At 35.3% G+C, this 23,586-nt stretch overlaps 2 protein-coding genes across 4 annotated transcripts in view; both read right to left on the reverse strand.

The window, feature by feature from the left end:
- Positions 1-22,339, reverse strand: part of LOC114253764 (transformer-2 protein homolog alpha) — a 69,070-nt gene extending 46,731 nt beyond the window's left edge. Inside the window, exon 1 of the mRNA XM_036282663.1 lies at positions 17,379-22,339. The gene's annotated coding sequence lies outside the window, so the exon portion shown is untranslated. The remainder of the gene's footprint in view (positions 1-17,378) is intronic.
- LOC105832483 overlaps positions 1-23,586 on the reverse strand; it is a 330,229-nt gene that overhangs the window by 109,721 nt on the left and 196,922 nt on the right. The window lies entirely within an intron of this gene.

Here is a 23,586-nt window from a genome sequence, read left to right on the forward strand (position 1 = left end):
GACCGCTTCTATCTCAAGTCCTTCCAAGGCATCGCTTTTAGTACTACCACCATTCCGATCGTGAATCATACCGCAAATAGCCAGTAAAATTATCGACTGTAGAGATTACATTAGTCCAACGAAGAGGACATGTGAATTCAGAAGTTATAATTTCGCTGGAGCAAATTAAAAACTTTGCTCCTTGTATCTTTTATGAAAAATTTCTTGAAATTTTAACTAGAAATTCGATTACTCATATATCATTTTGTCCGAAAATATGTAGTTTGAAATACGATACTTATAATGTGATTATAATGTGACCCATTAACGTTAAATATATTTAACGTTAATGGATTTTTAATGTTAATGAAAACAATGAGTTATTTCTCGTTTTGTAAAACAGAAATCTATCATCTAATTTTTGTACTTAAAATCTCTCTCTCTCTCTCTCTCTCTCTCTTTCTCTCTTTCTCTCTGTTTTTCTTTCTCTTTCACCTAACTGTAAAACTGGTGAAGAGAAAAACAAAGTATCAATCTTCTTCGAAATGCTTTATTGTGCGTTAAATATAGTCTCAAGTCTACATTAAATTTTTACGAGCCCATAAAAGCGTTTATTGTTACAAGATAAACGCTTCTTCCGTCTTGCAAACTTTTTATCATACTTTCAATCATTCCACTGACGTAAACGGCGACATTGGAGACACGAAGTCTAATAAAAACATGAGTGGAAGAAAAGCATAGCTTTTTTTTCCAGTCATGATAATATTTATTACACAATACAATTACTCTGTATTTTAGCGAATGTCTTTACATACATCATTTCCTTTGTATTCTTAATTGGAAATTTCTAAAATTACTTTTATGTTATGTCATTAATGAACAAAACGTACTTTCAGTATCTATATATATATATATGAAAACCAAGTATATAACGAAGCCATATAAAGCCACGACAATTATTACGCAGAGAAAGATTGGATTGTGTAATATATAATGGCAAAACTGAAATATTAATAATTAAGTTATGATTATTGCATTTTATTATTAATTTCGTCCTTTTAGCTTAGGAATATGCACATTTTATTTCTAGTTTAAACCTTTCATATTTTTAAATAAAACACTATGCATTGGTTCATGAATTTTTTCTGGACACAGACTGGAAGATAATTTTACGTTGGATCATTAAAGTAATTATGTACGACGCTCAAGCATAATAATATTGCTGCAAAAAGTTCTAATATTTTAGCAACCAGGTTAAAAACGTCCAATATAATTTTTTAGTAGTTCAACTCAATTATTTTCAAATCTGATCTATTTCAGCAAAATTGTTCTTTCCGTGCAGATATATAAAAAATATCGCCTACATTAATCTCTTTACCGTTAAGATCTTGCATTTAATGACATTATGTCATTTTCAATATCACTATGTGATAAAAAACGGAAAATCTGCGTACAGTTGCATCCTCTCATTCATCCATTAATCCCTTTCCAGAAACGTATCACGTGTCGGAAATGCAATCGTGCGAGGGATTCATGTCGAAAGGGACATTAAAATCATATTCATCGTGATTGGATCGCGGTGTCGTATACGAGTGAGGAAAGCATGATTCGATATGATGCTCTCAGCAGATAAATCCTGTCATTTATCCTTTTACTGTGATTCAACGATTATTTAATTAAACTTTAACGATTCCATTTATTCGATGTGTTACAAATGTGTTTTTTTTATTCTTTATTCGAGACATCCACTTATAGAAATAATATAACCTGTATTAGTCATAAATTCAACTTTATTAAAAGAAAAACCTAATTAAGTATCGACATCTTCTCTATAAATTCTTCTAATTCAGAGGAGAGATCGGGAATTTTCAGATTGCAGAAAATCAAAGTTTCATTTTAAGTTACTTCAGATATTCTGCGAGCGAAGGTCAAGTGTCACTCGTAGTCGCTTACTATCTGAAACAGCCAAACTTCGCAGCGAGTAGTTTCGCCGTTGAATAGGGATATACAGACTGCTCTAATCTTGAGAATCTCCTCGCCAATAATTCCGAGAATTTCACGAATTCTCATTTAACCAAATTCGCGCTTTGCAGTAACTTTGCCAAGTCAGTTGATAATCTTGTTAAGGCATTGCATTATATAATGCCAATTTTCTTGAATATAAATGACGCAGCAGCGCAAGTAACTTGAGAAAGTCATGTAGTTGAGTTGCAACAAAAAATCCATTTACTTTGTCAAACGAATGCCAGCATTGGTTGGCACAGTTTTCGATATGCCGGATTTACAGAGAGATTTATCCTCTCTTGTGTTTACAAGATGACATTGTTAAAGTTTTCCTCCGCGTTGAAGATTTGCGAGATTGTGGGGCACAGATCGATAAAAAGAAAATTGATCTAAACAAAGATTCGTATTTCAATTTTCTCTTGAATAATTGCGAAACCATAAAATCATAATGCAGTGGCGACGGGCGAAATGGGATCTTAAATTTATTATTACCATGCCCTCGTTTCCCGTGATAACGTTATAGATTAATTAAGTGCACGCTTTGTCAAAGTGTTTGGACGATTATTATTGTTATAAATGGCTATTTCGTTAAATATTATTTAGTGTCATTTAAGATTTGCTGTCGCGTACGCGGAATAAATAGTGCAAAATATAATGTAATATTATATTGTAATAAAATATCATTCATGTGTGTAGTAAATAAATTTAAAGGATTATTGAAAAAATATTGTGAATGTAGTGCGATCTTTTTCACATGCAAACCATCAAGAAGAAGCAAAACGGCATTTGACGTAGAAAATCGACGATACCATAATATCGGACAAACGACGGTTCGATATTCCTGTTGGAATATTGACGGCTGGAATATTTGGGCGTCGAAAAGCATCCTTAGAATAGAGGCGCGCTGGCGCAGTTGGTGGAGCGATTAAACGGAATTTCGATGAACGACGACCAACGGCTAGAATCATCCTCTTGCTATCTCTCTCTCTCTCTCTCTCCCCATCTCTCTCTTTCTACTTGCTCTTTCTCTCTTTCCTCTTACACACCGCGTTCAAGCATATGGTGTCTGGTTGTCTAGTAACTGCTTTCATCCTTCACTGGGATACCAAAAGTCCCGGCTTATATCATCGTGACCAAGGAAAATGGATATAACGGTGTATATCATGCGTAAGTTATCATTGCAATAAATGTATAAGATTGTGTATGTACGAGCACAGATAATGTTACAGTTCAAAATCATTTCGCGAGTGATACTGCGATTCGATATATTTGAAAATTGCAAATACCACGAAAAGTGCAATTTTATTTAAATATTTTTGACACGAGAACACACAAACACGAAACGAAATATTAAGCTAGAAACATTATTGTTTCCTTTAATTGTAAAAGATAATAGGAATATTTTAAAAATAATCTAGCTCAAAAATATGAGTTATTAATATTAGTTAAAAATATAGAGGCAAGGCATCGAATTTGGAACAGTTTCCTAAATTGGAATTCCCTTATTTTCTTGGAAACTAAATATCGCACAATACAAATACCGATAAAAATACGATCTGTTTAGTTAATAAAGAGATAAAAACCCATATTTCATATATTCATATCCTTTTCTATATAAAATCTGCTAAAAACAAATTCGTCAAAAGCGAGAGTTATATTTGCACGATTCTGTTTCTTATGCACGCCAAACGGAATAATATTGAGTCTGTAGGACTACGTAATACATAATAAGATGTATAAATCAATAAAATGTAACATTAATACTTCGATCTTATACAAATTCCAAATTAAGCGTCCATTTCATCAGATGCGCTTTTTGATATGTGTCACGAAAACATCAATTATTAAAAAAATACGAAACAGTATTATAAAAATTACTATACCGTTTAATAGAAGATACTTTCTGATTTGTATTTATGTTCCCAACATTGCTTTTTTTAACTATTATTTAAAAAATATTGTCTAAAAACAAAATGGTATTCCAAATTCGATGCCTTTCCCCTAATAGCAACATATGTATAATGTAGATGTCTAATATGTATAATACATATATGCAAAATGGATAGTAACAATCGTTAATATTAATAATGAATAAGTAGATTTAATTGAATTGCATTGATGCGCACTAGTCCACGTTAAAGCTGTTGTACGCTAATCTAATCTAAAAGTGAAACGCAACTATCCTGAATGATAATACATTTCACCAAACAGCATAATTAAATACGTCGTAGAGGATTTCGTAGTGATTTAATCTAATATGTGTGCACCGGCGAGTATTAATGCGTCCAATTGAATTAGCAATATAAGTGGCATTACTGTATAATGTATACAAGTGGCCGAATTGTATAACGATTTTATTTCAAAATTTATCTAACAATAATTCAATCGAAAGAGGCACGCATAATATAATTGGCCCGCTTGACATATAAAATCCCAATTAAATCGATAATTTAACAAACGTTTGTTTTGTTAATGAAATTATCCACTTGACAATGAACGATAAAATTTTTGTATGACGCGATAATTCAATCGCACAATTAAGTCACCGCGATCCCTGCGCTCCCAAGGGACCTGCCGCGTACGCGTGTGCGTATGGTTTGCGCACGCATGCACGCGTGCACGAGGGCCCTAAGAGCCCGAGGGAGAGAACGAAGTGGAGAATTCAGGATCTCGGTAGGTATAATTCTGCAGGTTGTCCCGGACTGACATAACTAACATTGCTCCCGACGACTGTACGTAGCACGGCTATGGACGCTTTGCGTTGGGAAAGCCATTAGCGTCCAAAGCAGTCCACCAACCGCATTCCCTGCTGCCTTTCGTGCTCTCTGAGCTGTCTCCTTCCGTCTGTCTCAGCAACGAATACGCCGGCCGGTATCTTTGCATAACGAATACCGATGGTGCTGTTTCGTGTGTTATTCCCAGCATCTTAAAGTATGATATTTAAATATTTTATGTACTTTCAATTTCCTGCCTGAGACTAAATCTAAAATTGTAATTTTTGTTACGGATCTGACAAACGTTTCAGATCTTTTAATTATACTTGTAAATAAATTGACGGGAATTTGGAGAAAATTTGTGGGACAGAATGGATAATATTAATTCGAGTTTATTTATTCATAACGAAATTTGTATCATAAAATAATTGAATAAATGAAGATGTATACAAATAATGAAAAACAATAACTTTAAAATATAAAATACCGCTGCCTTTTCTCTCAGTTCAATTTCGCGGATTGATTTTATAAAAAAGTTGTATCCGGTTTTAAAAAATTTTAATCTTTTCCAAAGCTTCTACATATATACAAACAACAAAGTAAGTTTACCATTACTTAATTAATTTGAATCAAATTCAATCTCCATAATATCACTTGTTATATCGATAGTTAAGCGAATCACATTAATTTAAAGCTCAAAGTGCACGTTAATACAACGACCTTACTACAGCTTATCTGGGAATTAAATCGATCCCAAGTTCATAGTTTCCAAAGATATCCACGGCCGCCAGTGGAAAGATTACAATTTCGAGCACAGAGTTTCTCGCTCACAGAAAGGAAACACAAACGCTGGCTGGTGGTCTGCTCGTTCATCCGTTTCCGGATAGGAAGTGGCGCGCGGGTTACAGAGATCGAAACGATACTTCCACCCCTCCCCCCCTCCCAATAGACATCGTTGCACGTTGTGAAGTATATTGTTGTCCAATACAGCGGGGGCGAGCAACTCCGTCCGCGTTTCTTGCATTTTGCAACGTTCGCATGCTCGCGGCACTTCTCCGCGCGATGCAATTTCGTTATGTTATTCGAGTCAGAAACAACGGGCTTTATGAATCCGTTTCACTTTGTGATTGTTTAAAAAACTTTTGCGAGGGAAACATATCGGTAATGCTGTAATCGATAATTGATTCGTTGCTGCTGAGTGGCCGAGTACTACGTACGGCCGCGGCCGGTGCAATTAGCTTTAAAATAACAAATAGAGCTGCGTCAGCGGGGCCGGTCCGTCGACGTCTCACTTGGACTTGCTGAGTGGCTACTATGACTCAATCAAATCGATTTCAGTTACGATACGGGAGTGCAGCAATAATTGATATTTCCGCGTGGCTAATGGATATATGTATGGTTTTTATACGAACGGATTTGCAGAAGTTTCAGAGATAAATATCGTATTACCAAATAACTAAACTTTTTTAGCATTAGCCACAATAGATGCTTGTATCAGTATTATTAAACCGATTATCGATTTAATATTGTAATGTCACATTTATGATTCAATTTAAGGAATTTGTTTCAAGAAAGTAACAACGTACGGTTCAAAAAAGTAAAAAAATGTATATAAAATCACATAAAAAGTATCATTGAGATCTTTCTAACGGTTCATTGGTTCTCTCTCAGTTTTTAAATTGTTTCATTATCACTGTTATAAAATTGAATGGCTGATTAATTATTTCTTTAGATAATTCAGGATCAACGATTGACGATAAAATTTCAATTGGCGATATCAACATTGCAAATACGAACATTGTTCATAATAATTAACGTACGTGATTAATTACACGTTGCATTGAGAAGTTCAGCTTCACATGAAATTATGCCGGTATCAATTTTTACTCGTGATTTACAGATTTTTGTGTGGAAGATGTTCTCCCCAATAAATCCCGTGCGATATTTGATACAGTAACGATTGTATGACCTGTGCAGATTCAAAATGAAAGTAATCGAAGTAGAGATATATCGGTTGGCTGTTGAAATAGAGTGATGGAAGAGATTTCTTCCGCGTACGTGGCTATACGGACGAATTAAATTGTCGATTTTTAATATTCTACGCCTCAAAATTCGTAATACAATTTTTCCACTCTTGGTTTTCACGCGCCATCGCACGTTACCCTATGTAAAAACGGAACGGTTATGAAGACTGAATTAAGCGATTGTGTCGATTTCGGGATTTTCTAATTTCAGCATGTTTTCACATGCATGAGATACATTGATGGAGCGTAACGTGATTGTTTGAACTTCACGTTGAACAGCCAGATGGGAAATACATGCGGAGTTACATGCGTGAGTATAATTTCGCAGTTTCGAACAGTTGTGCCGATTCTGCTGCAACGCTTCCGCAAGCTGCATTGTGAATCGATTGAATTGTCGAAATTTTTCGTCCGCAGAACAGTTGGCTTGAAAATAAAGAGAGCGACGTATATTTATTCAAAGCACCAACCGACGAATCAAAAATTGCTCTTGCGTTGGGCATGCGACTTTCTCTCTCTCTCTCTCTCTCTCTCTCGGTACTTATACAGACAAAATAAAAACCAAATTCGGCGAAGTAATAAATAATGCAAAATAGAGATTAATATCGCGTATCGCGTCGTGTACATGGCAAAGTTTAGACAAACTTTCGCGCAGAGTCGGCCATATCCATACGTCGACAGATGGCGACGAACTGCGCGCGCCTATGTCGTTCCTTTCGTAATATATTCCGTCCTTTGGCCTGTTGGACCGCATGTTATAAAACACAGCGGCGACGGCTGCGTTTATCGTGAAATTTTAGTTACGGATTCTGTCAAGTTTTCACGTCCCACTCCCGTGTTATAATATGCGTATGCGAGGAGCCCGTGTGAAACTACTCGAGTTTATATATACAGGATGCCCCGACAATTGCGAGAATATAGATGCGAATATAGACGGTAAAATCAATGCTGAGAATATGTCGCTCGACGTCGTTTCAATATCCAGATGTTGCGACGTATAATTGAATTAAAATGAATTGAATTACTTAATAGAAAACTAAATTTTAGAGAAATAAAAACACAAGGAGATTTTGTGTCGTTATAGTGTTGTTTTTAATTCAGTTCTGTGTAGCTTTTTAAGTAACCAACTGGCCAAGCTGCTTTTGAAATTGTGACCGGCGTGATTCTGCAGGAAGCCCCGACAATGCTCCCTTTCATGCAATTTGAAAAATCCGCGAGAAACCCGCTTTAGTACGAAAGAAATCGATCTAGGAACAGAGATAACCGTAAAATTTTCTTCAGTGGCGGCGTATTATGTTTTCGAGTTTCCAGCATTAAACTTCAAAGACTTCTTGCCCGGTTTCCACTCCAAGTTGGCGCAATATCATTTCTCGCCCCGGGGAAAATAAATTTTCAGACATCCGCTACGTCGACGGTGGAATTCCGCTGCGGGGAAAGATGGACACACTCAACGGATTATACATATTGATGCGGAAAAACACACCAACTGTAAATTGCGGCTTAGGTATGACGGTAAATATTTTTTCCCGTAGTAATACCTTTTTAATGTCGTTGTGTGTGAGCTCGGTTCGACCATGTCCGAGCAATCGATTATCGTGCGCGCTAAAAATTTACCACCATTGCTTTTGTTTGTACAGCCTTGTTGATCTAGTCGACTAGATCAAAACTAGTACGTATGATTACGCATGATCCGTGACTGCAAGTGCTTATAAAAAGCATGTCACGGTGGACGTTTCGACTTAACGAACGGGTCTCATTTTTGTTCAATATTTTATATATTTATATGGTCAAATATGTTTCTTTTATTACCACAAATTTATTCGTTTGTATGTATAATATTATAATAATATAATCCGATAAGGTAACTCACTAAAAAATTATTACAAAACGATTTTTACGCATTACCGCGTTATACTATAACATTTTGGAATAGTTCCGTTACCACGTGTTAATTAAAAATTATGTACATTTGAATTCACACTAATTATCATTTAATTATTTCGGATTCTACTTCAAACATTACGCAATTATGAAGTTAACTCATTCTCTTTTCAGAAAATCTGCGCACATCGGTACAATGCACATAAACTATAACCATTCTTCGTAATCAGTGCAATTTTGTTGTAGATAATGGTATCATCGAATATGCCATTAAAATCTTCGTTATTATTCGTGGCATATTTAACACATGCACTGTACATCTATACTTTAAAAATTTAATTTATAAAAAATACATCATGCAAAATTGATTTATAAATTTTTTATACAATGTAAAAAAAAATACGGAGAGAGAGAGAGAGAGAGAGAGAGAGAGAGAGAGAGAGAGAGAGAGAGAGAGAGAGAGAGAGAGAGACACCTGTATGGTGAATTTTCGATTTTCTTTAACTGCAATTTTTATGTTTTCGTATGCGCAAGAAGATGCAGCAGATTTCCATTCGTTCGAACGAACTTGTTGCTTATGTATCAGTCAGCTTCCGGAGAGTCTGGAGCCATTCCAAGATACGTAGGCAAGTGTCCATACGTCCATACGTATTCTATGAGAAATACTTACGAAATACGTGGTTATTTTGTATCGGTAAAACGACCAAAAGTATAAAAACAGGTGCACGTCCATCAATATGCTTAATATGTATATATATTATCATAAATATGTAAAACAATCGGATATGCAAAATGTATCAATCACGTAAAAATTTTGAATGTTCAAAGAGCGTTTTAATGCGCAACCATAGTAAAAGAATCGTATTATCGATTAACTAATGTAATACGAATTATCCGACACTATTGTTTCAATATGGAATTTCTTATATAAATCATTATCTTCCTCGCACTCGTGTCATTAGTTTCCAGATATTATTAATCATAATTGGCTCAAATTACCTGAAAAATCAGCCTGTAAGCATGACGTATCAATTATAAAATATTCTTTGTATTTCTCTTTCACAGGATTTTTATTAATTGAATTTCATCCGACTGGTCGTGATTTATTATCGTTCGGGTAATTTATAAATGACGATACTTTTTTGAAAAATTTTCTTTAGCAATATATAAATCTCCGTTTATCCAGAAACTACATCATACATTTAGCAAATTACCTGAATTTCTTAAAATCATATATTTTCTGCAGAATCGTAGCAATTATGCAATCGTCCGTAATCCCTCGTAATACCTCTGCCAATATAAAAGCACCGCCTGTTCGATTTTGGATATCCGCAGAGGTTCTACCTTCTAAACGATAACACACGCGCTATTACACGTACGCGTACGCAAACAACGTTCGTATTTATCGATATGTAGCGAGAGTACCTAGGAATCGCATACATCAATATAATGCCGTTATATAATTCGCTTCGATCCAACATTTCAATATTTGATTTAACTGATTACACGAGATGTTTGGGAAGATTGGAAATTTATAGCGGCTCGGGTAGAATGCGATGTTATTCTGCGTGATTGAATTTCTTTTGTAGCAATTGCAAAAAATAATATTCCACATTATGAACATAAAAATATAATTTATTGCAGTTTTATCACCGATATTTAATATCCGTGCCCGTTAATTAAGATAAATGACACAAACACTGTGCAACGCGCACATTAAAAAAAAAATTACAATTTTCACCTCAATACATTTTCTTTTAAATGTAGAATAATCTTTCATTTTGTTCCGTTATAAGTTTGAAAATTATTCCTTCATTTGTAGCAAATATTCAAATTTACGTGGCAGAAAAATTCGCATTATTGAAATAAATTACATGTAAGAGAAGTCAAGATTTGTCGTCGTCGACCACATAACTCATTATTTTAAGAGTCGTAAAGTTTTCAGATTCAGCTCGAGAGATGTTCATTTCTCATAATTGCGTGGAAATTGCGACTGCGACCAGTCGCTATTACTTTATTACGTTTTTTTTCATGACGTATTTAAAATATCTGTACACAGTAAAAAAATTTGTATTAAATTTAACAGATATTGCATGTCCAAAACGCGCGGTCTACAGAAAATTTTCTGTTAATTTAACATATTAAGCGTATGTTAAATAGCAACATAAATATTATGTTATATTTAATATAAAAATAAATGTAAATTTTATAATTTGACATAATTTTTATGTAACAATTTAATGAGAAAATTATGTCAAAGTAACACATGTAACATGTTACTTTAACATTATAATAATGTTAATGTAACATATATAACGTGTAACAATAACATATTATATATGTTATTTTAACACAATCATAATATTATTTTAACACGTTATATATATTAATTTAACATATTATATATGTTAAATAATAATTATTCTAAAAATGCTAAAAAAATTATTTACAATTGCATGTATAGATTTTGTTCCAGGATCATCGATAAAATTTTATGTGTGTATATTATTGGAATCAGTACAATATTATAAATATAATATATGTGAATGCAATCGTTTGGTTTTCCGTTCTTGGCGAGCCCCTTTTATTCACCTAGTAGATGAATCTTTTTCACGAGAAATGCGCCATTTCGGATAAATAGTAAAGTCCTCACAAATAAAATGGTCCTTGTTAAAACTTAATTATGGAATAAATTCGACATTTTTTCTGTCAATTTTAACAGACAAATCCTATCACTAATAATAAGGAATATATTTATTGTGTAAAATTAAAAGTACGTGCACATTGTGTTACTTTTACACTTTTTTTCAGTGTTATTCTAATAATTTAACACTTTACTTGAATTAACACAACAGCAATATGTCAAAGTAACAAGCAAATACGTTAAATTTTAACATAAAAGTTTTAACCAGGATATTTTTTAAGAAAACACAAAATTTTTTACTGTTTAATTATTTCGTACGGGTCATTGAGGTATCGACCATCGCCGATTCGATGTCGATTCTGCTGAATGCGCCGTTGCAAGCAAGGCGTGGGCCAGTCGATCTGTTGCCCCTGCAGGCTGCGCTTTGCGGTTTATGCTATCAAAGCCTTTCCCTGCAGAGTGTGCACTGTCACTGTGTGCAGCCTCGTTTGCGGCGGTTTGATATCGTGTCGCGTCAGCTATACCGGCCCTTTAACCGTAAAGCAAGTAGAAGCTTATCTGGCGCGCCTTGGAATTAACGGTGAGTCGCGACGAAGGGCGGGGCTAAGGTACTCATCGAGATAATTATCCGCTTTAAAGTATGTTTTCATCGCGAGATGGGATTTTGAAGATGCACTCTTCTTGAAAACGAAGCGGCGCGCGTGTCTTTTTGTAGCCCTCCCTCCCAACCCTTCGCGCTTCTCCTCTCTCCCGGCATTAACCGAATTACGAGCGGAAAGAAAGGGCTGCGCCCTCGCGACGCAATTGTCTGCCTTAATGGACATTTCAATGTGCGAGCGGAAGATTGGCGCGTCTGCATCGCGCCATCAAGAAACGCGCCGTAAAGTTGCAAACGCGAGGCGCGCACACGCATACACACGTACACATACGCGCGTGACGTTTCTTTTCCTTTTTTTTTCTTTTTCTTTTAAACCTTTCCACGCTCCCCGATTGCGCATCGGCCATAAACGACCCGCGGGATACGCGCGGAGGAAAGACTTCAACGCGCCCCTTGCACACCCGTACATTTACGCGCGGCGCGAGAGCGGCCTTTAATAAAAAGATTAATATCGCAGAATAAGAGTAAAACGCTGTCCGTGACGTGATAAAGTGCAACGGCTAAACGGGGGGAAAATAGTAAAAACCGAGCGAGCGCGCAGCGCGCGGCTTTATCGAATCACGCCGCGCGTTTACGCGCGCGTGGCTACGAGGGGCGGCCGCATTATTTGTACCTTATCGTACGCGTTACCTGCGCACGCATCGCGAATACATCGCGCGCGCGAGAGAGATTATAAAGCCCCCGTAGGTAGACGACCCTGGCTTAGCAGCAACGACTCTGCAGCCGCTGTACTTTTAATTAAAGTCGCCAAAGTCGCTGCACCTTGACGATCGATTCGCATCGTAAACCGTCGTTGCCGTATGTTATACGTACGCGTGTTTTACGTTACCGCCGTGCTCGGGAGCACCTCGAAAATCGTCCGATAGCGACGCTGTAAGTAATCTTTAATAACGATCTCGTAGGCATTTCCTGCGCGCAAACCGTCCGTCGTATTCCGCGCTTTATTGCTGGGATAACAGCACTTAAAAAAAATTCTATTTCACGCAACAAGAATGGTTTTCCCCGCGGCATAAAAACGGTCCGGTTACCGTGACCAACAACACGCGGTGCATGCTAAATCAATAATATGTATAATGCTTAAGCTCAAGTAAAATAATAAAAGGCTTAGCTGGAAGATCGTCCTTTTGTACCTAAATTGATCAAGCATCGAGCTCTCTACGGAGTAAATTTTTTTATTGGAAAAATCCCATCTAAAAGAAACTATGTATAGATATTAGAGATTAAAATATAGCAGTGCCACAGATTACTTTTTTACGCTATAGTTTCTTTTTTTTCCTTTTTTTATTATAATTTTTTTCATCTATTTAGCTGTTTAGCAATTGCAAACTTTTTTATTAAAGACATGACGTACGTTAATATTTATCATGAGAATACATTTCTGCTGAGAAGATCAAATTTGGTTACATTAATAACGGAGATATGGAACCGAGATACTGTCGTGTGTGTTCTATTTGCGGGGTAAAGCGTTTTTATCAAATATTAATTACTGGTTTTTCTCACATTATTTTAACGTGCGGCATATCGCATTGGGAAGTGCTAAATGGAAACAAACTGGCTAAAGCAGTAAATAACGCTGTCGATAACGGGTGCTCGATAATACGCGGCTACGAACGAAATGCTTCACTTCCGCGAAGATTAAATGAGAGTAAAATATGATAACGCCCTATACACTTTCGGTCGATTCAATCAGGAAAAAAATTTTAATGCAACATCAATTGCAGAAGGAGAAAAGCAAAAAAAAAAACTGGAATATGAAATATAACTTTTAATGCGCTTTAAACAGCGTTTATGTGGATACCGCCAAAGATATTGCCACGGCATAACATGTCACCCCAAATATTAAACCATATATTACAGTTGTTAATACTGTGTATCGATATGTACAAAGTAATTAATAATTCTTGTCACATATAGGTTGATTTAATATCAACAAAGATAATGTAGCATAAATGTAGGGGAAGTCCAGTTATGTTATTTCAATAAATAAATTCGGTGAATCATGCGTGAATCTATTTACCTGTGTGTTAAGTTTATTCAAATAAAGGTAACAATGTATAAAATGAAGCCTCGAATCTGTCTGGAGTGTATGCGTATGCAGAATAATTATGTATTTTTCCTGCACGCTGAAATAACTTTGAAAAAATTATAATTACATTCTCTCGCCTTTTTCTTCCTGTTTCTAACATTATTATTGAGAACAGTCTACATTCTGTTTGCACAAAAAACAAATTTATAATCACTTGTAATGTCAAAAACACAAGTTTTCCTTCTATAATAAATATTAATTTTTTAAATAACATCTGTGTAAAATTTGTAATGCGATCCAACATTGTTTAAGCCGACGCTTTATCTCAAGAAAGCAAAATTTTCAATCCTTTGAGTATATAAATAAATCTCACAGATATACATACATTGATGTAATTCACAATCTCTTCAGATAGAATGCCGGATGTATCGTTAATCATTGAGAAAACCAGTAAAGTTGTCCGTATAAATCTATTTCCTCCGTTTCAAGGAGTCAAGTCAGATACCTTAGCATGTAGGCGTCTCCCGGGATCTACCGAGGCGAGGGTCACATCTGGGGTTGCAAGGTGGTTACGTCGCGAGTACGAGTGACTATATGTTAATGCTAATTTATTCAGAATACCCTAGCCGATTCGCGGGTGAACGCTAAACGAGCTCGTAAAACAGGCTTGCTTTTGCGTGCGTATACTATATATGTATACGGCGTTACCGACACACGCGTCAAATATCTCTCTCTCTCAATTCCGAGTCAGAGGGATTCAAACTTCCGATGGCATTATCACGCGAATCGAGCCCGTAAGTCAAAGACAAATTGTTATGTGACGTGACAGTTGACACCCTCGCGCTTTGCCGAGCTTCATTGTGCAGATTTTTTTTCCACCCTCTCGCGCGTTTCACGGAGATACGATTTTCCCTTCGCATATAGAGATTATTTTCATTTTTGACGCGCGATTCCGGCAGGTCGAAGTGAAAACGATTCCATTTTCGTTATTATGCGGAAAACCTACAATTGTCGATCGATTTAACTCTCTCTATTAATTCAGTTATTTCTATCTTTCTGTTCCGCAGGTTATATTCCCTCCCTATTATTTTGCGACAATATAATTTTACATTCTACACTTGCATAAAAATTTTAATTTAAAATTTTGCGCATATATTTTCTATTAAAAAAAAAAAAAGATTTTAAAAAAGAGATAATTATGCGTTGAGTCAAATATTAGCGTAAGATAACATTATTAATTTTTGTATTGCAAGTGGGAAAAATGCTATCAAATCTTAGAAAGCAATACCGCATTATACATATGTATCTTTATGAACAATACAAAAGCTCGGCGCGCAATTAAAACGTTATCTGGAAGCTATCGACCGAAGTACGTCGGTCGTCTTCGGAGGTCAATCGATATTCGTTAAAGCTGACAATCAGAGTCACTGTCGCTGTGATTGTAGCGATACGGTGTTAAAATACAATCTGTTAAGAAAAAAGGTGACAAAGAGACGCGCGGATAAAAAGCGCGATAAAGAGTCGAACGAAGATCGACATCAAGAGAGTGAATAAACAGAAATGAGAGAGAGAGAGAGAGAGAGAGAGAGAGAGAGAGAGAGAGAGAGAGAGAGAGAGAGAGAGAGAGAGAGAGAGAAGAAATAAGATCTAAAACAACTCGTCGTTTGAGCTGCATGCTGTATTTCTTGAAACAACGAGGTGGGAAAATTTCAGCGGGATGAGCACCGATGGGATTGAAGTGACAATGGCTGCTGATGATAGAGAAAGAAAGAAGGAAGGTGTGTATGTGTGTGTGTGTGTGTGTGTGAGGGGCAGGTTTGTTCTCCAACAGGCGTCGGCTGCATTTCAAGCAGGACTAACTCCTCGTCCCTGGGGATCTCTTGTTGGAGTATTAAGTCGATGGCAGTCTCGCCATCGTGCGACTTTTCCTTCGTCGGTCTCTCTCTCTTTCTCCCTTTCTCTCTTCATCTTTTCCACTTCCCTGCTTCTATTACAAACACTCCTTTTCGCCGCCAACTGCATCGTTATCGGTCACATATCGGTCACGTATCAAGTGTCGTGTAATTCTCGACTTTCGGAACGCTCAAGTTAATAAAACGTCGGTGAACCGCGAATGGAGGGTATCATTCGCCGTTCGTCGGATTCGAAAAGAAGCGTTGTGAGATAATGACGCAAGGTACCGCGCAATTAGATCCATCAGAATTTCATCATGTATCGACGCGAAAGTTCAAAGAGACCGATAGGGAGCACCTCTCGGTGGAAACAATAGCATTTTTCAAACGTACGACTGACGGTCTATTGCACTTCTGATTCACAATCAGTCCTCATTTTTAATGCAGAAATGTATAGTGCATTTCAGGAAAATCATGAAATGATATTGTGTTTGTTTAACGAGTTGATACAAATAGAATTGAATGGATATTTTTTTTCCGGTTGGTTAAACAAATTGTCGTATTGATCAAAAATGATGTTTGAATATAATTTTTGATGGAAATATTGCTAAAACGAGCGAGAACAGAACGAATCGATATGCGACCTGCAACTGTATATATACAACTATATAATATTTCGTAAGCTCAACTTGAAACATATGTCGTTATATAAGAGTTAGGTATATCGGAGAGTAACACAGAATACATCAAAAGTTCCACACTTCCTTCAAGTTGTAAATTCCATAAGCAACTAGGAACCGACATTTCCTTAATGAAAATTTAATTGGAAACCACTAATAATTCCAAATAAAAGTTTAAATCCAACAAAAAACGATATCACAGCGTTTGAATAGAACTTAAATTAAATTAAAGTTTGCTCGTCGTTAATTAAAAGAGAATAGAATTATATTAAATGATAATCTTTGAGTCTTAATGCTGAACAATAATATAATTAAATTTTTTATAATATTTTACTACAGAAGAAAAATCAATTTAAACATACGTTGATATTTATGAAAATATCTACAAAATATAAAAATTAAATATTAGATTATGAATAATTTCAAGTATTGATTATCAGAATATAATATGTACATTTCTTTGTGTATGACACGTTTATAATTGTAATTATTTTAATCGTTTATCCAGTCACGCTTTTTCAAACAAATTGATTACGAATTGGGAAAAAATATATGTTGCAAATTCAAAGATAATGATTCCGTTATACAAACACGAGTATTTTTATGAATTAATTTTCAAATGTTACAGGAATTTTTGGTAACGTCATTACTGACATAATTATACATTTAATTTATGTCATATTCGTGTCTTAATAAGTTTAAAATTTCTACCGTCTTCGTCACAGGGGATATAAGGTGCAATTATAATGTATAATAAATTCATTAAATTTGCAAAATTATGTTTAATCAGCGGAATGATCGCGCCAAAGGAACGGTAAAAATAATAATTGCAGTCAGCGTTGTGTTCATTAGATTCTATTATATGGAAAACGAATTTACTTTATGCTTTCGACGATATTTGTGAAATGTGCATTATGGATTCGCGTTTTGTCTCGCATGAGAGATGGATTTTTTTCTGCACTGATCGCATAAATTGTGTCGTAATAAAAATAAAACACAGCGAAAAGATTATTTTCGCCACTGTTAATCACTGCTTAGTACACTTCAAATAAAAGTGACATCCGATAAATTTAATCCCGCCGGCGGGATTGTGTAATTAATTCAGCCGTGGGACAAAACCAACCCTCCACCGAGGAAAAAAAATTCACTGTTCTGCTCCTCACTTGTTTATACTCAACTATTTCCTCGCTTGTTTCTTCTTCATTTATATGTTTCTATATCCCGCCGCTCACATCCTCCCCGACATCGACAGTTTGAACCAACGGAAATGGCGCACAAAGATAAAAGAGATAACGTCGTCGAACACTTTTCAACATCCGTCAACGATTTCCCCGGAAAACTTTACCTACGCGTATAAGATATTACTTTCGGACTGCGGGATTGACTCGCGACGTATGAGCGCGAGAGGAACGATCCCTTCACCGAGAGATTGTAAATCGCGCGCAGAGGGGAGGATCGCGTTGTTCGGCGATCGAGAAACTCCGGACGAAACTCCGACAATGAGCGGGAGGGACAGAAACGAACCCGTGCACTCGCGACGAATACGCACAGACTTTCCCGCCAGTGCGCGCGCGAAGAGTACGAGACCGATGACAATTTCCGGTTCTCTCTGGAGAAGAGCGAGACGGGACTGAGCGTCTCGCGGCCACCCAGTCCGGAAGGTTGCCACCCTCGGCGATGGGGCTGTGGCCCATCGCGCCTGCGTTACGCTCCTGCGCGCGTATAACCATCCCTTCGTCTCTCTCTCTCTCTCTCTCTCTCTCTCTTTCCTGCCCCCGCGTGCGGCCGAAGCCGATCTGTTCGTCTCTCTTTGTTCAATGACCTGCATTTTTTCATGGCGTTCGCCTAGCCACCGGAGATCCGAGGCGCGCTCCGAGGCGCGTGGTATGCCTCTAAGTGGCCGCCATTTGGGAGGGAGGGCGCAAATCGCAGATAATTAGCAGCGATTGGCAAAATAGCGCGGCGAGTGTTAAGTCATCTCTGATTTTTTCTCCGTGATTCTTCGCCACACGGAATGCGATCCTAGCGGGTCGATGGAGGATTCTTATGACTCGTCTCTCATCGAAATGGAAAAGAAGGGGAAAAACAAAGGTTTCATCGGACAGAAAGAGGAAGATTATATCGCACCTTATATCAGGATTTAAAAAAAGGGCAATGAAAAATTAAAAATGCATAAACTGAATCATGTGTAGCGTGCATCTAACAATGAGTTGATATTCGTTGTGCTCCATCTTGTTTGGCTGTCCTTCGTGCGGATTCGTAGCCACGCGACGTGAATTGTCGGCATTGCGTTAGCATAACGGTTGACCCATACGGCACGACGAGTCTGTCACGAGAGAGCGATTAACATAACAAACGCATAATAATAGCCTGTCGCCTACATACCTCTCTCTCTCTCTCTCTCCTCCCCGTTCTCCCTCCATCCCTCTCTCGATCTCAAATCGTTCGACTTGCAATAGATGCATGCACGCAGCGAGATGTTGCAACAGTAGATACCGGCACAGGTGTATAACCTTTTGTTTGTCTTCCGCATCGTTCGTAACAAATTATTGAAGCGATAATTTCCTCGTTGAGTATTCGAATTTTCGACGCGCACGTCTGCTGCAGCGGCAGCCGAAGTAATTAATTGTTAATAATAAATAATACAATAAAGGAGCAAGAGTAAACAGCGCGAACATAAGAATGTTTACAAAATTAAACGTGAGTATGGGTTTCTTTTTTACATCTAAAGTTAATTTCGGTATAACTATATATAAAATAATATATTGTAATTAACTATATATATAATATAGCGTGATAGCCGTTAATTTTCGTCTATGGTTGTGAGAACGAGATGTCAACAGTAAATGCTACATTATTAGCTTATTGAACTATAATAAATTAAATTTCACGCATGATCAGATAAACGCAAAACATACCGTGCAGTAACATTAATATAAAAGTACTATCACTCATTTATATATACTTAAAAAATGCCTCTTTGTCTAAAACAGATTGGTATATAATATTGCCGAATAATTATGGCGATTTAATTATTTTGTGCAGTCAATTTATACGGCGATGTCAATCGAGTTAATTGCTGGAGCGAGACGTCTTCTATCACATGAAAAATTCGCGAGGGGATTGTGCGGAGGAAAATTGCGTGTGAAGGTCCGCTCTTACGTGGTGGAAAATTGTGATAAAGCTACGTGAACCGAGGATGAAAATTTTGCCTCGCCGACACCAGTGATTCGTCGACGCTCGTTGACGAGACCGGGATAATTGGCCGGTGATCCGAGGCCGCGATATCCGCGGTTATTAACCCCGAGGTAATGCGATTTCGTAACCATACGAGGGGACCAATCACGTGACGCTCGTTCCCTTGACATGCACATCAGAAAGCCGTCCGTAATCAACGCGGGAGGGAGAAAAATGGCAAACGCCAAAGATAATCGATCAATCGGCCACGAAATTATATTTATGTACATTGCTTCTGTTTTTTTATCGGTTAAACTGTATTATTTTTTTGTGAGATGATTTCCACAAATAAAATGTATGGGATGTTTTGTGGAAACTGGCACCTTGTCAGATTTCCTTTATTTATTATACGATGCGGATATTGTATTTACAATGTAGTCGTATTTCAAGAGAAATTATTTCAACTGTTTTTCGTGAGATTAATATGATAAAAAAATTACTTGTTAATTCATACTTCTGTAAAAAAAATATCGAGCAATGGAACTTTTATTATTTCAATATTTATACTTTTAACAAATTGTTATACTGTAAACAATTTGTGTAAAATTACATCTGTTATAATAGATCCATTATAATAAGTGTAAATTTTCACGTGTTTATGAATACGCAAGTAAAAATAATTTAATTTGTAATAAATTCATTTATGGTATATATACAAATGTAAAAATAAATTAAGAAATTGTTGAGAAATTTATATGTAAAATTATAAACACGCGACAATTTACGTAATTTTGAGATCTATTATAATAGGTGTAATTTTACACAATTTTTTTACAGTGTATGTACGCATTATGTATATACTACGTAATCTGTGACCTGCAGCTATCAGGTCCATAGATTGCGTGTCACTGTTTAGTTTTAGACCAGTGACAAGTTAAATATTGCTCTTATATAAGTAGATTAAATTTATATATATTATAATATTATTATACCGCAAAAAATTTATATAATACTACTATTTTTGATATTCTAGAAATAATTTTATGAGTATTCATCAATTCTCATTCCACGGGAAAGATTATTTGCTCTTTTATTATACAAACATTATTTGAACAATCTCTCTTGCGGTATATGGAATAATTATTACTGCAATTATATTGTCCGCTTGTACTGTAAGAAAGGCGCACTTATCGCTAATATCTTCCGGAAACTCTCAGTAAGGGCTAGTACGAACGGTATATGAGGCTCATCAATTTGGGGGAAGGATTCTGATGTTTCCACCTCGAGGGAGCCATGTAATCAATTCCACAATTCGTGTTGACGAGTGGTGGCTCGGCCGAAATTTGACTGCAAAAGCGGGTGGCTAGCTAACATGGTAGCTGGAAATTACTGAACTACCCTTACCTAAGTGGCGATGTCGACATTACAGCTTGTTGCAATGAATTAGAAGTTATGTCGTGAATTCCAATGGGTACGTGCGCTGTACTTATATTGTATATTTTGCCTTTCGTTTGCTATTCGTGTTCTTTCATAACGCAAAATTATGGAAGAAAATCATAAAATACACGATAACCTGGTATTAACTATAGTTAACTATAATTATCTGCGCCTTCATTAATTTTGAAATAACCCTTTATTATCTAAAATTACAATAAAACTACAATAAAAACAAAAACGTATTTTCTTGTATATTGCATCTATCTTTTCTCTTTTAAATTACAATTTTGTTATTTGTGAAAAAGATAAAAAGTCGAATAAAGTTAATAACGATTAGTTCTAAACAACAGCGATATAAATGCTTTATAATTTGTCATAAAACCAAATTTTAGATGTTAAAATCACAGTGTAACAATTATACGCATGGAATATACGCATGGTATATATACATAGATTTATTCGAGAAACAATCAAACTCCATGCCTCTTGCAAGACACTTAAGAAGATTGTTTCATACAGGCAAGTATAAAATTTGAGAAATTGATCTTTTTCGAGATAGAATTTCCTTCTGAAATGCTCTCTCTCTCTTTCTCTCTCTTATACAATTTCGAGAGTCGTTGTATTCTAATTACACTAAGGTACGTAAATACTATGTAACAAAAATTTATATATATGTTCAGACAAAGTACACACATTTCAAGAATGTAAACATGACTTTCATACATATCTTATTTTTCTAATTCATGTTCCAAAAATCGAGTATTGTGTTTTGAATTATCATTTTGCATCAAATCGTAATCCGATTTAGAAAGTGTTATTATATGTTGTTTGGAATAAGTACAAATAAAGGAAAAGTTGCAAAGGATTACTATAATCACATAATCTTTCGCCATGCTGCGCATGTTACCTATTAATGAAGTTATGTAATGAATTAAACCACTAAAATTTGTTAATATTTGTAAGCAATATATGCGTTGACTTTTAAATTAAATTTGTTTTGAACATCAATAGTTTAAAATTGTTTTTTAAATTATGCCATAATATATAATAATCGATATAAGTCATTTTACGTTACATATGTTATCTTATGAATAATTTTTGTTTTATTTACAAATACATATTCTCCCATGTTCTCTTGTTTTATAAAGACTTTTAATTCCATTCTTTACATTTTTTATTTGTTTTTTCGAGTTCTTATGAAACATGATTTATATATACACACGTACTCATTATGTACATATAAATTACCTGCGGAGAAAAAAAATACTTCTATGTTAAATGAAGAGTTTAATTATAATTTAACACGAATAAAATTCATGATTACATATATTTCTCTAAAAAAGTTTTTTTATTTTTTTACATATTTTGTTATAGTTTGTGGTTTAATCTCGTCTTTTTCGTACCGGAATTGAGCATTTGTGCAGTGGCAACGCGCTTTATTGTATGTTAAACTTCGCTAAGGGAAAAATATATTGCAATTTCTCTTGTTTAGATTTAATTTTCAGTTTTAATATAAGTAAAAACTCTCCAATTGTGATGTATGTATAGTATATTTCGTAAAAGACATTAATAGATAATTACATCATATCTCTTTTTAACAAGTAATAACCTGATATAATTATGTATTAATGTGTACATGTATATAGATAATTTCTTAGTACTTTATATTTTCCAAAATATAAAATATAAAATGTTAATAAAATGTTATAAATGTCTTCTTTAAATTTTACATTGAATATTAAATTAAAATTATTAAAATAGCGTGTAAGCAATTTCAGAACAAGTCTGATACAAGAACAATATGTACGTGCATTTTTTGTCTCATAAATTACAATTAATTTCGATATTTCTCGAAATTTGAGATTACGTTTTTCTTTTTTCAGAAAGTAATATACAATATTAAAAATTTATTTATAATATTCAGAAAAAGAGAGAGAGAGAGAGAGAGAGAGAGAGAGAGAGAGAGAGAGAGAGAGAGATTATTTTATTTATCAAACATGTATATCAAATATATATATATATCATACTTTCTATTCTAAAACTGATTTATTTTTACCAATTGTTTTAATGTTACCAAATCGAAATTTTATAGCTTTTAACGTAAGAATATAATAATAATGTATTTAATTATATAATTTTCCATCCGTGCAAAATTATTAATGTAACATATCCTTCTATTTCCTTCGTTAAAAATACAAAAGAATAGATTTTTAAATTTTCTTTTATAAAATAACTTTTTGGGAGCATAGTATGGTATAAATTCCACACAAAAGTAGTTTTATGATACTGAATCTTAATAAATTAAAATAAATTCTATTCAGCCAATGTTAAAGCGTTAATGGAGAAAAAGCCCTCGGGTAAGCAGTTAATGAACTTAGCAATAGACGTGGTCTTTCAATCTTGAAAGTATCGTCAACGAAAGCAGTCTCGCAAGAAGGATCTGTGACACGAAAGCGGAAATCCTTTAATCCTA

The sequence above is a fragment of the Monomorium pharaonis genome, chromosome 2 (assembly GCF_013373865.1).
Source record: "Monomorium pharaonis isolate MP-MQ-018 chromosome 2, ASM1337386v2, whole genome shotgun sequence".
In the NCBI taxonomy this organism is placed as follows: domain Eukaryota; kingdom Metazoa; phylum Arthropoda; class Insecta; order Hymenoptera; family Formicidae; genus Monomorium; species Monomorium pharaonis.